This window comes from Pseudophryne corroboree, chromosome 1 (genome assembly GCF_028390025.1).
Source record: "Pseudophryne corroboree isolate aPseCor3 chromosome 1, aPseCor3.hap2, whole genome shotgun sequence".
In the NCBI taxonomy this organism is placed as follows: domain Eukaryota; kingdom Metazoa; phylum Chordata; class Amphibia; order Anura; family Myobatrachidae; genus Pseudophryne; species Pseudophryne corroboree.
Genome location: NC_086444.1, coordinates 50,011,384 through 50,028,232, shown reverse-complemented (window position 1 = coordinate 50,028,232; position 16,849 = coordinate 50,011,384).

Sequence of the window (16,849 nt, the reverse complement as noted above, 5' to 3'; positions counted from 1 at the left end):
CTGCGCTCGGCACAGGTTACTATTCCCAATCATAGTCCACGTGGATGGTAAAGTATGAAAAAGGTTAAAAAAATGAAGAAGAAAAAAAGCTGCATCAACCATGTGTGTCGACCATTTGAACTTGCCGATCTTTTGTCCCTGTCGATCTTTTACATGTTTACCATTAGTGGTTGACCTAATGACTGACGACCTACCCAGTGATTCATACCCAATTATATCCTGCTTTGTTTGTTGATTGATATTATCCACTAGTACAGCTCCCAGTGGGTGAAACTTTCATATTGGGAATGATAAGATCTTAGAACTACTCAATGTTGACCTTTCCCATGGCAACCATTAGTGGTTGAATAATTGAATAATACAATACAGCAACATTGATTTAATAAGACCTATAGTTCCTATAGTTTGGAATTTAATAAAGCTGCATCATTGTATTTAAGGTGGAAAACTGGTAGCTACGTTGCAACACTATCTGTTGTATGCAATCAAATCAAACAATAAGAACTTATTTCAGGTGATGCCTGCAATGTGGCATTGCAATGAATATGTAATAAATTGGAAATTCAAAACCGCTTGATAAGTTATTAGAACAGTGGATTACCCAACACTAAGGTGGTCATTCCGAGTTGATCGCAGCCAGCAACTCTTTGCTGCTGCTGCGATCAACTAGTACACGCCCATGGGGGTAATTCCAAGTTGATCGCAGCAGGATATTTTTTAGCAGTTGGGCAAAACCATATGCACTGCAGGGGAGGCAGATATAACATGTGCAGAGAGAGTTAGATTTGGGTGGGTTATTTTGTTTCTGTGCAGGGTAAATACTGGCTGCTTTATTTTTACACTGCAATTTAGATTGCAGATTGAACACACCACACCCAAATCTAACTCTCTCTGCACATGTTATATCTGCCCCCCCTGCAGTGCACATGGTTTTGCCCAACTGCTAACAAAATTCCTGCTGCGGTCAACTTGGAATTACCCCCTATGGGGGAGTGAATTTTAGCTTAGCAGGGCTGCGATCGCTTGTGCAGCCCTGCTAAGCTAAAAAATGTCAAGCAAAAGAAGACTAGGCCTGGACATACTTACCCTGTGCGACGATCTCTGCGATGCTGGGGCCGGCTTTGAGGTCAGACATCCGCCCTCCGTTCTCCTGGACACGCCTGCGTTTTCTTCTCCACTCCCCGAAAACGGTCTCCAATGGTCCAGTGACGCCCAGGTACGCCTTCTTTCTGTCAATCTTCTTGCGGTCGGCTCTGCGACCGCTTTCTTCATACTCCTGGACAAAACCCGGCGCCCACTGTCGCCGGTCAACGACACGCACGCGCAGTGCGGCCGCCGCACATGCGCATTCCGGACCCGTTCGCACCGCAACGACAAACCGCTGTGCGCGAACGGGTCTGAATGACCCCCTAAGTGAGTGTAGTCATTATATATAGATCTGCTACAATAAACCTAACCAGTGATTCTCAACCCCAGTCCTTAAATCCCACCAACAGGTCATGTTTTCTGGATTTCTTTACTCATGCACAGGTGAGTTAATCAATTTTGCTGGGTCAGTAATAATTATACCACCTGCTTCCATAGACTGAAATCCTCCAAACATGACCTGTTGGGGAAACTTAAGGGTTGAGGTTGAGAACTGCTGAAGCATACACTACCATCAATATTAGTTAGTGCCAGTTGTAGTTAAAATACAGAGGGCATTATTGTATAATGTTATTTATATTATTTCCTTAATACCCCTTTCACACAGAAAGGCAAATTCCTGGGTGAAGAATTTCTACTTGGTAATTTGCCGATAAACACGGGTCCTTTTTCTGTGTGAAAGGGTCACCCTGGGTTGAAGTTCTCGGCACAGCACTTCAATGAGGAAGTTTACCAGGGTTGGCGACCCGGGAATTTTGATCCAGGTTGACCCTTTCACACAGATGAAATACCCATTTTGATCCACAAATTACCGGGTACAAAATTCTTGACCCGGTAATTTGCTTGCCTGAGTGAAATGGGGGTCAGGCAGGGACCGGCAAAACTACGTGGCATTTACTTTTTGAAATGCTGAGTAAAAGCTGGGATTTTCAGACATTTCTGTCTGAAAAGAGTATTAGAAATAAATATATATATATATATATATATATATATATATATATACATACAATTAAGGTGGTCATTCCAAGTTGTTCGCTGTGCAGTGATGAGGCAAAAAAAAGGCACTTCTGCGCATGCGTATGTGGCGCAATGCACACGCGCAAAGTAATAATACAACGACCGATGTAGTTTCACACAGGATCTAGCGACGCTTTTCAGTCGCACTGCTGGCCGCAGAGTGATTGACATGAAGTGGGCGTTTCTGGGTGGCAACTGACCGTTTTCAGGGAGTGTTCGGAAAACGCAGGCGTGCCAGGAAAAACGCAGGCGTGGCTGGGCAAACGCAGGACGTGTTTGTGACGTCAAAACAGGAACTGAACAGTCTGAAGTGATCGCAAGCGCTGAGTAGGTTTAGAGCTACTCAGAAACTGCACAAAAAAAACTTTGCCCCCGCTCTGCAATCCTTTCGTTCGCACTTCTGCTAAGCTAAGATACACTCCCAGTGGGAGGTGGCCTAGCGTTTGCACGGCTGCTAAAAACTGCTAGCGAGCGAACAACTCGGAATGACCACCTAAGTCATTACATTTTAAGCAGAACGTACTTCACGTATTCTTTTGGTTTTAATGAATATGTTGCTGACATTTTTTTGTTTTAAATTAGTAATCTTGCAATACTGTAAAGTAATAGAGCCCTTCTAATTGACCATGATAAAGCTGCATGTTCTAGACATGAAATAAGTCTGCACGACAGCAGTATAATACTTTTATTCTCTGTGTTTGTTCCTGTGATACTGTAAAATGATGGGCTGTAGCACCCCCTAATGCTATAATGGGGATAGGCCTTTTTTATATATTTATTTATTAGAAAGTGTCCTATTACACTGTATTACTGGCGCTGTTGGAAGCTCTCTATAAATCTGTCAGCAGTTCCGACACTTCCTCCGGTACCTACACCCACAATAAAAGCAGTGATGCTGGCACAGGGAATCACTGCGCACTGTCAGGCCCCTGCTCGTGCCCAGAAGAACAGAAGGGACGCACCTGTGGTGGGTATCCGTTTGGATGGTCGACCATGTTAAGATCGACAGTCATTAGGTCGACCACTATTGGTCGACACTGACATGGTCGACACATGAAGATGGTCGACCCGGGACAGGTTGACACATGAAAAGGTCGACATGGCTTTTTTAATTAAAATTTTTTTTTTTTTACTTTTTCATAGTTTACCATCCACGTGGACTACGATTGGGAACGGTAACCTGTGCCGAGCGCAGCGAGGCACCTTGCTCGCATCAAGGGGACGCGGTACACTAATTGGGGTTCCTGGTCATGTTACGGAAAAAATGACACCAAAAACAGTTAAAAATCCATGACGACCTGTTCCGTGTCGACCATTTTAATATGTCGACTATTAGTCCACGTCGGCCATGTCTATGTCGACCAATAGTGGTGGACCTAATGACTGTCGACCTTAACATGGTCAACCATTCATACCAGAACCCCTGTGGTGTGTAGCACTGCACATGCGTCTTTCCTCTTGCGGCTGAAGGGGCACAGCTGGGTGGTAACGGAGCATTTGCATGTTTGGTCAGGGCACGTAGGTGAAATTGCGGGATACTCTGATGTATGCGTACATTGAGACCTGTCTGATTTTGGGGTAAATCTCTCACACCCAGGATTGTGCTAATGTCTGTGTGCCTTGATCATATGGGCAGTGCGGTCTCAGAGATGCGTACATCTGGGCGGGATTGGCATGCAATCCTGGCGGACGGGATGCAGGCGGTTACAATACCGAAGCCGGCATCCCAATGGTCACGATCCCGACAGGGGCAAGGTAAGTACTGAAACTCCTCCACCAACCCTAACAGTGGCGCAACCAGGGGGGGTTTCCGAGCACCCAGAAACCCCCCTCCACTAAAAAAAAAATATATATATATTTTTTTTAGCTGCATGAGTATTATTAATGGCTGTCTAGAGTCCTCTGCAGCCTGCTGTCTTCCTGTTGGCACTTGTAAGTGCAGTAAAAGTTTACTTTATTTTAATTATAGTACATATATATCCATGTGCATACATATATACACATGTATATACATACATACATATAAACACACACACATATGATATATACATGTGTATATATATATATATGTATGCATGTTTAATATGCTATGTATATGTGTTTATGTATGTGTGTGTGTGTGTGTGTGTGTGTATATATATATATATATAGATACCCTTGTAGTAGCCGGCACTCGGAAGGCCTCTGTGGGCTTTCTGGCTCAGGTGCCATCCTATAAGGTTTCCACCTCCATCACTATCCCATGTAAAGAAGGCGGCACTCAGAGACTTGAAGGTGCAAAAGAATATTTAGTAAACAAGCTGCAGAGTTACATCAACGTTTCGGGGCGTGCAGCCCCTTCATCATCCTGATGAAGGGGCTGCGCGTCCCGAAACGTTGTTTACTAAATATTCTTTTGCACCTTCAAGTCTCTGAGTGCCGCCTTCTTTACATGGGATATATATATCTATATATATATATATATATATACACACACACACACACACACACACACACACACAGACACACTAGTTTTACGGACCCAGCATATACTGGGTCACCCCAGTCCCCACCCCCGTGATTGGCTCCACCCAGTTCTGGAAACCCCCCCATTCAAATCCTGCATTTGCCACTGCCTAACCCTATCTGTCCCTTACCGCAGCCTAATCCTAACCTCCCCCCTTAGTGCCTAACCTCCCTCTGTAGTGCCTAAACCTAGCCCCTTCTTTCCACAGCCTAGCCCTCCACCCTTAGTACCTAACTCTAACCCTGCCTCCCCACAGCCTAACCCTAACCTCCAACCTCCCCCTCCCCACCCGGTTTAGGTGCCACTCCTACGAATCCTTGCATGAAAATAATTCTCTGCTGATACCTCAGAATAGAGTTTCCATTTGCTTTTGACCCTCGTGTTCCTTTTTCCCAATCCCATCAACTTTGTCTTCCTCCCTCACAACTGTACCTTCCACCATCCCCAACGTATCAACTTCAGCTTCCTTCAGGGACGTAGTGGGGCTCTGTAACAGCCCTGGCATCGTAGTCACATGACACAGGGGCATGGCCTTGTAGAATGCCGCCTGTGTTTCAGTATGCAGGGCAGACGAGCTGAGCACCGGGAGGCAGAGCTGCTCAGTCAGCCCTTGTCTCTGTGTGGCGTTTGACAGAAGTGCCAGATGGCCATCCGGCCCGGGCCTCGTTCCTCACGATTCTACCTTCTCCAGCCCAGCAACTTCAGCTTTACCCCCTATGCATTTGGTTCTTTTCTGGGAGTAAAACCACCATGGTGGAAACCAATTTACCTACAAGTACTTCTTCAGAATGTGGGAAAAATACGGAGCTCCTGAAGTAAACCCCCATGTGTGCGGGGAGCAACACAGTCTCCATGTATGTTGGGTGGAATTAAACCTAATGCCCCTGTTCCAAGGCAGCAGTGCTAACCACTGTACCACAATACCACCCATAGCAGTGTTAGAGTTCTAAAGACACTATCCATGATAAGTTACCACAGTCAGTGCTTGTTTAGGGCATCACTTACACTTACAGAAAACTAGGACCGGATCAAGGTACTGCACATAGGGCCCCCACCAATAAAAAAAATAGGTTTTTAATACCTACTGGTAAATCCTTTTCTCGTAGTCCATAAGGGATATTGGGGAACACATTAGTATGATGGGGTATAGATGGGTCCAAAGGAGCCAGTGCACTTTAAATTTCTTCAACTGTGTGTGCTGGCTCCTCCCCTTTATGACTCCTCCTACAGGCAGTTATAGGTAAAACAGTGCCCAAAGGAGAAATGACATACTTGAGAGAAGGAACATAACAACAAGAAGTGTGGTGAGATTTACACACCAGCACACCATAACATAACCGGGCCAGCAACAGCTGGCAACAGGAACAGCAACAGCTGAACAGGTAACACATAACAGAAAACCTGCAGAAAGTCACCGCACAGAGACAGGCGTCCAATATCCCTTATGGACTACGAGAAAAGGATTTACCAGTAGGTATTAAAATCCTATTTTCTCTAGTATCCATAAGGGATATTGGGGAACACATTAGTACGATGGGGATGTCCCAAAGCTTCCAGAACATACGGGAACGTGCGGAGACAACTGCAGCGCCACCTGCCCAAACTGGGTATCCTCTTTGGCCAGGGTATCAAACTTGTAGAACTTCACAAAGGTGTTCTTCCCCGACCAGGTAGCATCTCGGCACAGTTGCAGGGCCGAGACTCCACTTGCAACCGCACAGGGAGACCCCACCGATCTGGTAGAGTGGGCCTTCAGAGACTGTAGAACAGGTAGGGCTGCCGACACATAGACCTGTTGGATAGTGAGCCTAAGCCAATGAGCAATGGACTGTTTTGAAGCAGGACAACCCCTTTTCTGCGCATCATACAGCACAAACAGGAAATCCATCTTTCTGATCCGAGCCGTCCTCTTGACATAGATCTTTAAGGCTCGCACGGCATCCAATGCCTCCAGAGGGGCAGAAGTGCCAGAACTGGATGGAACCACAATAGGTTGATTCAAGTGAAAGTCGGAGACCACCTTCGGCAGGAACTGCTGTCTAGTCCTGAGCTCCGCTCTGTTCTTGTAAAAGACCAAGTACGGACTTTTACACGATAAGGCCCCCAATTCTGACACACGTCTAGCAGAAGCCAGGACCAGTAACATCACTGTCTTCCACGTGAGGTACTTATCTTCTACCGTCGTCAGAGGTTCAAACCAGGAGGACTGTAGAATTCTTAACACCACATCCAAATAGCAAGGTGCCGTAGGCGGCACAAAAGGAGGTTGTATGTGAAGTACACCTTGCAAGAAGGTCTGGACTTCTGGTAACATAGCCAACTTCTTTTGGAAGAAGATCAAAAGAGCTAAAATCTGGACCTTAACTGATCCCAGACGTAAGCCTTTATACACTCCAGCTTGCAAGAAATGAAGGAATCTTCCCAAGTGGAACTCTGCAGACGGATAAGTGCGTTCCTCGCACCAGGAGACATATCTCTGCCAGATATGATGATAGTTTTTTGACGTCACAGGTTTTCTGGCTTGCACCATAGTGGCAATAACTTTTTTGGAAAGACCTGTGTGAGCTAGGATGTTCCGCTCAACTTCCATGCCGTCAAATGAAGCCGCCGTAAGTCCGGGTAAACGAACGGTCCTTGCTGAAGATCCCTTCTTATTGGCAGAGGCCAAGGGTCTTCTACGGACATATCCAGAAGAGCCGCGTACCACACTCTCCGGGGCAATCAGGATTGCCTGCACTCCCTGATGCCTGATTCTTTTAAGCACCCTTCGAATCAACGGAATCGGAGGAAATAGGTAGACCAGCTGGTAAGGCCAAGGTGATGTAAGCGCATCCACTGCACTCGCCTGAGGGTCTCTGGTTCATGAGCAATAGCAGCGAAGGTTCTTGTTGAGGACGAAACGCCATCAAGTCGATCTTGAGGCAACCCCACCTGTCGATGAGCAGTTGAAACACCTGAGGGTGTAGTCCCCACTCCCCTGGATGGAGATTGTGGCGACTTAGGAAGTCCGCTTCCCAGTTGTCCACTCCTGATATGAAGATTGCGGATAGTGCTCTTGCATTTATTTCTGCCCAGGGGAGTATTCTTGACACTTCTCGCATGCAGGCTCTGCTTTTTGTCCCTCCTTGTTGATTAATGTACGCCACTGCTGTGGCGTTGTCTGACTGAACCTGGATTGCCTAATCCCGGAGCAGAGGGGAGGCCTGAATCAGAGCATTGTAGATAGCCTGAAGTTCCAGGATGTGTTATGATTCCAGCACTCCTGACCAGAGGAGATCTTATGACAATGACCAGAGCGCTGGAATGGAATGCTGGTAATGGGAGCAGGAAAGACTAGTTGCCCCTGGCGCCCTAACTCTATTGTCTCACCCGTGCTATCGGAAATCCTTTGCGAGACTATGGTTTCTTGAGCCCTTGGCAGCCACGTTTGAAGGGCGGATTATGTCTGCCCAACTCCGGTGCCCCCCGGTCTTAATGAGAGACAAAGGGAAATCCGAGGCAGGATTATAACAAGAGGACCTCTGACTGACAACAGGCCAGGGGCAACAAGCTAACTAACAAAGACCTGAAGTATGTGCGGAAAAACCGCCAGGGAAAAGGACAACCAAAAATCCACTTGTCCAATACTCCTACCCAGCACCGCCGGATACCAGAGTGGACCTGTGGAAGCGGAACCCTCCGCAAAATGCTCCAAAACACAAATAATAAATGGTAAAGCGGCCAAGCCGCAACACACGGCAAAGCCACGACTCACAAACACCACTGGATGTTAAACGGTGATCAGTCAGGACTCCAGGAACAAGATGACAACTTCCGAGTACAGGACTACTGGAGACTGGAACGACAGGATACAGCAAGACTGGAAACAGACTCTCAGCAAACAAGGACAGCATGCAGGAAGCTATTACCGGCGTCTGTGAGAAGCCCTGAGAGTGCATATAAACAGGAGTCCTCCAATCAGCTGCTGACAGGGCTGATTACACAAATGCCGTGCAGCTGCCTTGCTGCACGGCCAGGAAACAGGTGCACAATCATTTTAACTGGACCCAGCAACGGGGAACGCGGTCCGCCAGTGGCGTCCCCGTTGCTAGGGTCCGTGCGGCTCAGTGCGCCCGGCGTCTAGCGTTGCCAGGGAGCCGGCGGCTGTACGCGTACGGCGTCCCTGGTTGCTAGGCGCCGGGCCGCACCGACGAGCGGACCCCGGCGCCTAACAGTACCCCCCCTTGAGGAGGGGTCAAGGAACCCCTAAAGCCAGGCTTCCGAGGAAATTCCAGAAAAAATGCCCTCTTGAGCCTCGGGGCATGAAGATCCTTATCCAGGACCCAAGACCTTTCCTCTGGACCATAGCCTCTCCAGTGAACCAGAAAATAAAGCCTGCCCCGAGACAATTTGGAATCGAGAACCTTCTCCACCAGGAACTCCTGTTGTCCCTGTACATCCACTGGAGATCTTCCCTGAGAGATCTTCCGAGGAAATCTACTGGAAGAAACGTATGGTTTCAACAGGGAGCAATGAAACGTATTTCCAATCCGGAGAGATCTTGGTAAACGTAACCGGAAAGCAACTGGGTTGACTTTTTTAATAATATGAAATGGTCCAATAAATTTGGGTCCCAATCTAGCCGAGGATTGTCGAAGTCTAATGTTACGAGTCGACAACCATACCCTATCTCCCACCTTAAAAGTGCAAGGACGTCGGAGCCTGTCAGAAAAATTTTTCTCCTGAAAGGCCGCTTTTCTGAGAGCAAGGTGCACTTTTTTCCAAATGGCTCTGAGATGGGAGGTTAAGGTTAGCGAGGAAACTGAGGAATGTTGAAAAAAAGAATTAGCTCTGGGGTGAAAACCAAAAACTGAAAAGAATGGAGACACATTAGTGGAGGAATGACAAGAATTATTGTAAGCAAACTCCGCCAATGGAAGAAACTCGGACCAATCATTCTGGAGTTTGGCTGAGTACAAACGCAAATACTGTTTCAATGATTGGTTAACTCGCTCGGTTTGCCCGTTGGATTGGGGGTGGTAACCGGATGTTAATGACAATTTCATCTTTAATGAAGCACAAAAACACTTCCAGAATTGTGCAATGAATTGTGGTCCCCGATCAGAAACAATATCAGTGGGCAACCCATGAAGTCTGAAAACATGGCGGAGAAACAAAACTGCCAATCCTTGGGCAGATGGCAGTCGGGGAAGAGCAATGAAATGAGCCATCTTGCTAAAACGGTCCACTACCACCCATATGACTCGGAATCCGGCTGAAAGGTCTACCACAAAATCCATGGAAATATGAGACCATGGCCTGAGGGGGACATTTAAGGGCATAAGTTGCCCGATAGGCAAGGAACGGGGAACCTTATGCTGTGCACAAACCTGACATGAAAAAACAAACTCCTTAACGTCTTTAGAAAGACCAGGCCACCATACTGAGCGGGAGACTAACTCCAAAGTCTTAGAGATCCCCGGATGCCCGGAAACTTTGTTATCATGGAACTCAGTCAAAACAGTAGCTCTCAAAAACTCAGGGACGTAAAGACGACCAGCAGGAGTATTTCCAGGAGCTTGGTGTTGAAGCTGTTTTAACTGGGTAAATAAATCTTGTGTGAGGCCTGCCCAAATGACTGAAGATGGAAGTATGGGAGTAACAGGACTGTTATTGTGAACCGGAAGAAAACTGCGTGACAGGGCATCCGCCTTGGTATTCTTGGAACCTGGCCTGAAAGTGATAATAAATTTGAAACGAGTAAAGAATAAAGCCCAACGAGCCTGCCGGGCATTCAGCCGCTTAGCTGATTCGATGTATTGCAGGTTTTTATGGTCAGTCAATACTGAAATAGTATGTGTTGCTCCCTCCAGCCAATGCCTCCACTCCTCGAAAGCCCATTTTATTGCCAGTAACTCTCGGTTACCAACGTCATAGTTGGATTCAGCGGAGGAGAATTTCCTGGACATAAAGGCACAAGGATGTAGTTCCAGAGACTCCGGATCCTTTTGAGATAGGATAGCCCCCACTCCAACCTCCGAGGCATCAACCTCCACAACGAAGGGCAATTCTGGATTGGGATGTCTGAGGACTGGAGCCGAGACAAAAGCTTGTTTCAGGGCCCGAAAGGACAACTCAGCTTCACGCGACCAGTTGGTAGGATCCGCTCCTTTCTTTGTCAGAGCCACAATGGGAGCAACCAGGTCGGAAAAAGAATGAATGAACCTCCTATAATAATTCGCAAACCCTAAAAAGCGCTGAATTGCTTTTAAATTGGTGGGTTGCGCCCAACTAAGGATGGCCTGGAGCTTCTTAGGTTCCATGAAAAATCCCCGAGGGGAAATAATGTACCCTAAAAAAGATACCTCCGTGACATGAAACTCACATTTCTCCAGCTTGGCATATAGATGATTCTCACGTAACTTTTGAAGAACCTGACGCACCTGGGTAACATGTTGTTCAATTGAGTCAGAATAAATCAGGATGTCGTCTAAGTAAACGACCACGAATTTCCCTAGGAAGTCACGGAGCACATCGTTAATGAGGTCCTGGAAAACTGCTGGAGCGTTAGACAAGCCGAACGACATCACCAGGTACTCGTAGTGACCCGACTGAGTACTGAAGGCCGTCTTCCACTCATCTCCAGACTTGATTCGGATGAGGTTATACGCTCCTCTTCGGTCAATTTTAGAAAAAATCACAGCCGAACGCAGCTGATCAAAGAGGACAGAAATCAGCGGCAGAGGATAAGTATTTTTTACTGAGATTTTATTCAGGGCTCTAAAGTCAATGCAAGGTCTAAGCAAACCATCCTTTTTCTCCACAAAGAAGAAGCCTGCACTTAAAGGAGATTTTGATGGCCTAATAAATCCTTTCCCTAGGCTCTCCTTAACATAATCATTCATGGCCGCAGTTTCTGGCCCGGATAAAGCATATAACCTTCCCTTTGGCAATGCGGCACCAGGAATTAGCTCAATAGCACAATCATAAGGCCGATGTGGAGGCAGAATGTCTGCATTGCCCTTGGAGAACACATCAGCAAACTCTTGGTATTCCACGGGAATGAGTTCAGGAATGGCAGCTGCTATTCTGACTGGAAACGTAATACATTCCTTATCACAGAAGGTACCCCATTGTGAAATCTCCCCCGACCGCCAATCAATGGTGGGATTATGAAAGGCCAGCCAAGGGTGACCCAGAACCACTGGAACTGCTGGGCAATGGGTAAGGAAGAACTCGATTTTTTCAGAATGAAGAGCTCCTACCGTAAGTAGTACAGGGGGTGTACAGAGGGAAATAACCCCATTGGACAGTGGACTCCCATCTAAGCCATGCATGGTGACACACCTACCCAAAGATAACTGAGGAATGCCTAAGGCCTTAGCCCAAGTTAAATCCATAAAGTTTCCTGCAGCTCCACTGTCAACAAAAGCCGACACCGAAGAACTGAGGCTGCCAAAGGAAACTTTAGCTGGGACTAAAAGGGAGTTATTCGAGGAGATAAGCTGCAGACCTAGGTGAACCCCCTCACAATTCACCTGGTCGAGGCGTTTCCCGACTTGTTCGGACAATTACGAGCAAAATGTCCCTTACCCCCACATTACAAACAAAGACCAGAGTTTTGCCTTCTGGCTCTTTCTTCAGGAGACAGCCGGGAGAGACCCATCTGCATGGGCTCCTCTACGTCCTCAGGAATGGAATATACACATGGAGTTGACCTGACAGGTGCTCCTTTTTCAGCCCTCCGCTCTCTGAGACGACGATCAATCTTAATAGAAAGCTCCATGAGTTTATCGAGAGTCTCAGGAGCGGGATACTGAAGGAGACTGTCTTTTATAGACTCTGATAAGCCGAGGCGAAACTGACTGCGCAGGGCTGGGTCATTCCAGCCACAGTCGTTCAACCAACGGCGAAACTCCGTACAATAAACCTCTGCAGGATTCCTACCCTGTCTGAGAACGCGAGACTGACCTTCAGCGGATGCCTCTCTATCAGGGTCATCATACAATAGCCCTAAAGACCCAAAAAAGGCGTCTACTGACAACAAGGCCGGATCCTCTGCTTTTAAACCAAATGCCCAGGTCTGAGGATCCCCCTGGAGCAAAGAAATAATAATCCCAACCCGCTGAGATTCAGTACCCGAGGAGATCGGTCTTAAACGAAAATAAAGTTTACAGGATTCTTTAAAATTAAAAAACTCTTTCCTATCACCAGAAAAACGGCCAGGCAAATGCATCTTTGGTTCAGGGACTACCCTCGGGGAAGTTCGCAAAAGATCTTCCTGCGACTTCACCCGAAGGGAAAGATCCTGAACCATCTGAGTAAGTTCTTGAATCTGGCTGACTAAGAGCTGACCAGGATTTGGCCCTAAACCTGTTGGATTCATGAGGCCGATAAACTCTTACAAAACTGAATGAGAAAAAAATTAAACCCCGTTTAATTTTAAGTTTTGGTGTGGCCGGTAATAATGTTATGATTCCAGCACTCCTGACCAGAGGAGATCTTATGACAATGACCAGAGCGCTGGAATGGAATGCTGGTAACGGGAGCAGGAAAGACTAGGTGCCCCTGGCGCCCTAACTCTATTGTCTCACCCGTGCTATCGGAAATCCCTTGCGAGACTATGGTTTCTTGAGCCCTTGGCAGCCACGTTTGAAGGGCGGATTATGTCTGCCCAACTCCGGTGCCCCCCGGTCTTAATGAGAGACAAAGGGAAATCCGAGGCAGGATGATAACAAGAGGACCTCTGACTGACAACAGGCCAGGGGCAACAAGCTAACTAACAAAGACCTGAAGTATGTGCGGAAAAACCGCCAGGGAAAAGGACAACCAAAAATCCACTTGTCCAATACTCCTACCCAGCACCGCCGGATACCAGAGTGGACCTGTGGAAGCGGAACCCTCCGCAAAATGCTCCAAAACACAAATAATAAATGGTAAAGCGGCCAAGCCGCAACACACGGCAAAGCCGCGACTCACGAACACCACTGGATGTTAAACGGTGATCAGTCAGGACTCCAGGAACAAGATGACAACTTCCGAGTACAGGACTACTGGAGACTGGAACGACCGGATACAGCAAGACTGGAAACAGACTCTCAGCAAACAAGGACAGCATGCAGGAAGCTATTACCGGCGTCTGTGAGAAGCCCTGAGAGTGCATATAAACAGGAGTCCTCCAATCAGCTGCTGACAGGGCTGATTACACAAATGCCGTGCAGCTGCCTTGCTGCACGGCCAGGAAACAGGTGCACAATCATTTTAACTGGACCCAGCAACGGGGAACGCGGTCCGCCAGTGGCGTCCCCGTTGCTAGGGTCCGTGCGGCTCAGTGCGCCCGGCGTCTAGCGTTGCCAGGGAGCCGGCGGCTGTACGCGTACGGCGTCCCTGGTTGCTAGGCGCCGGGCCGCACCGACGAGCGGACCCCGGCGCTTAACAGGATGTTGATTGGAAGTAGGGCCTCTTGGGCAGACCACCTGCCCTGGAACTGCGCCCCCTGGGTGACAGCTCCCCATCCTCTCAGACTCGCATCCGTCATGAGGAGGATCCAATCCTGAATCCCGAAGCATCGACCTTCCAGCAGATTGGAAGCCTGAAGCCACCACAGGAGTGAAATCCTGGCCTGGGGTGACAGCTGAATCATCCGGTGCATCTGATGGGAACCGGACCACTTGTTCAGGCTGTCCAATTGGAAGGGTGTGGCATGGAACATTCCATACTGTATCGCCTCGTAGGAGGCCACCATTTTTCCCAATAATTTTATGCAAAGATGAATGGATACTCAAGCAGGTCAGAGAACCATGCGAACCATTTCTTGGAGTGTTCTCGCTATGTCCTCTGGGAGGAACACTTTATGCGCTACAGTATCCAGTAGCATTCCCAGAAACAGGAGCCACTGAGATGGCTCCAGGTGGGACTTCTGTAGATTGAGGATCCACCTGGTGGTGCAACAGGAGTTGGATAGTGTGATCTATATGAAGCAGTAGAAGCTCCCTGGAACTCGCTTGTATCAGGAGATCATCCAGGTAAGGAACCGCGTTGACCCCCTGGATTCTGAGCTGAAACATCATTTCCGCCATCACCTTCGTGAACACCTTCTGAGCTGTAGACAGGCCAAAGGGTAACGCCTGGAACTGGTAGTGATCGTTCAGCAGGGCGAACCTCAGATAGGCCTGATGAGGAGGCCAAATTGGGATATGGAGGTAGGCGTCCTTGATATCCAGGGACACTAGGAATTCCTGCTGTTCCAGGCCTGTGATCACCGCTCTTATAGATTCCATCTTGAATTTGAAAACCTTCAGGTAAGGATTCAAGGACTTCAGATTCAAACTGGGTCTCACAGACCCGTCTGGTTTTGGTACTACAAACAGACTGGAGTAGTAACCTTGTCCTTGCTGTTGTAGGGGTACTGGAACAATGGGGGTCATTCCGAGTTGTTCGCTCGTTATTTTTTTCTCACAACGGAGCGATTAGTCACTAATGCGCATGCGCAATGTCCGCAGTGCGACTGCGCCAAGTAGATTTGCTATGCAGTTAGGTTTTTTACTCACGGCATTACGAGGTTTTTTCTTCGTTCTGGTGATCGTAATGTGATTGACAGGAAGTGGGTGTTTCTGGGCGGAAACTGGACGTTTTATGGGTGTGTGCGAAAAAACGCTACCGTTTCTGGGAAAAACGCGGGAGTGGCTGGAGAAACGGAGGAGTGTCTGGGCGAACGCTGGGTGTGTTTATGACGTCAAACCAGGAACGACAAGCACTGAACTGATCGCAGATGCCGAGTAAGTGTGGAGCTACTCAGAAACTGCTAAGAAGTGTCTATTCGCAATTCTGCTAATCTTTCGTTCGCAATTTTGATAAGCTAAGATTCACTCCCAGTAGGCGGCGGCTTAGCGTGTGCAAAGCTGCTAAAAGCAGCTTGCGAGCGAACAACTCGGAATGACCCCCAATGACCTGGGACTGGACCAACTTTTTGATGGCCGGTAGTAGCATAATACACATATTATCCAAAGCTGGTAAGCTTGATTTGAAAAATCGTTGTGGAGAAGCACCGTCGAACTCCAGCTTGTAACCCTGAGATGGGTGTAGTAGGGTATGCCGGCAGCTGGCAGGATCTCGACAGCTGGCAAACTGAAGACCACCCCCCTGAGAGATAAGGTCCCTTACCCAGGTATCCTGGCAGGAACCGTCTCAAATGTGGCTGTAGTGACATAACCAAGCTGCCATCACGAGATCCCCTCGGGATGGGTGGGCATCATCATGCTGAAGTTTTTGCGGAAGCTGAACTGGTGCTCTGTTCCTGAGAGCCATCAATGGCTGGTTTCTTAGGCTTACCTCTGGTGCCTCTAGATGCGTTGGAGGCACCTCTGGCCCTAGATCAAAATCTGGAGGACTGAAAGGACTGAGTAGACAGTCCCAGGTAGGTACTGTACGTCTAGCAGGCGGAGCCCCCAAGGGAAGAAACATGGATTTCCCAGCAGTAACTTTGGAGATCCACGCGTCCAATTAGCCTCCGAAGAGCCATTCACCTGTGAAGGGAAGAGATTCCACATTGCGTTTGGAGTCAGCGTATGCAATCTACTGACGCAACCATATGGCTCTGCATGCTGACACAGCCATAGCAGTGGTCCTAGAATTAATATTGCCAATCTATTTAAGGGAGTCACAGAGGACTCTTGCCATGTACTGAATGTGTTTTAGGAAAATTACCGTAGTAACTAGGGTCATATCACCGGATAGACCCTCCTGAATTTGAGTAGCCCAGGAATGAATTGCATGTGTCATCCAGCAACCTGCAATGACCGGTCTTTGAGATATACCTGCAGCAGTGTAGATAGATTTCAGTGTGGTCTTGATTTTCCTATCTCCAGGGTCCTTTACCTTAAAGGAGCCCGGAGCAAGGAGTACCGCCTTTTTAGAAAGGCGAGAGGCTGAAACGTCTACTGCTGGAGATTCTTCCCAGAATTTACTGCCTTCAGGGACAAAGGGGAAGGTATGCAAAAACCGTTTGGACACCTGATATTTTTTATCTGGATTTTTCCAGGCTAATTTAAATAAATCATCCAATTCCATGTAATCAGGAAAAGTGATTGTCAGTTTGTCTTGTGGGAGGAAAAATGACTGCTGATTAGTAGCGTCCTCCAGGGGGAGCTTTAGCACATCCCTTATAGCCAATATGAGGGGTTCAATACCCTGTGTAGGGGT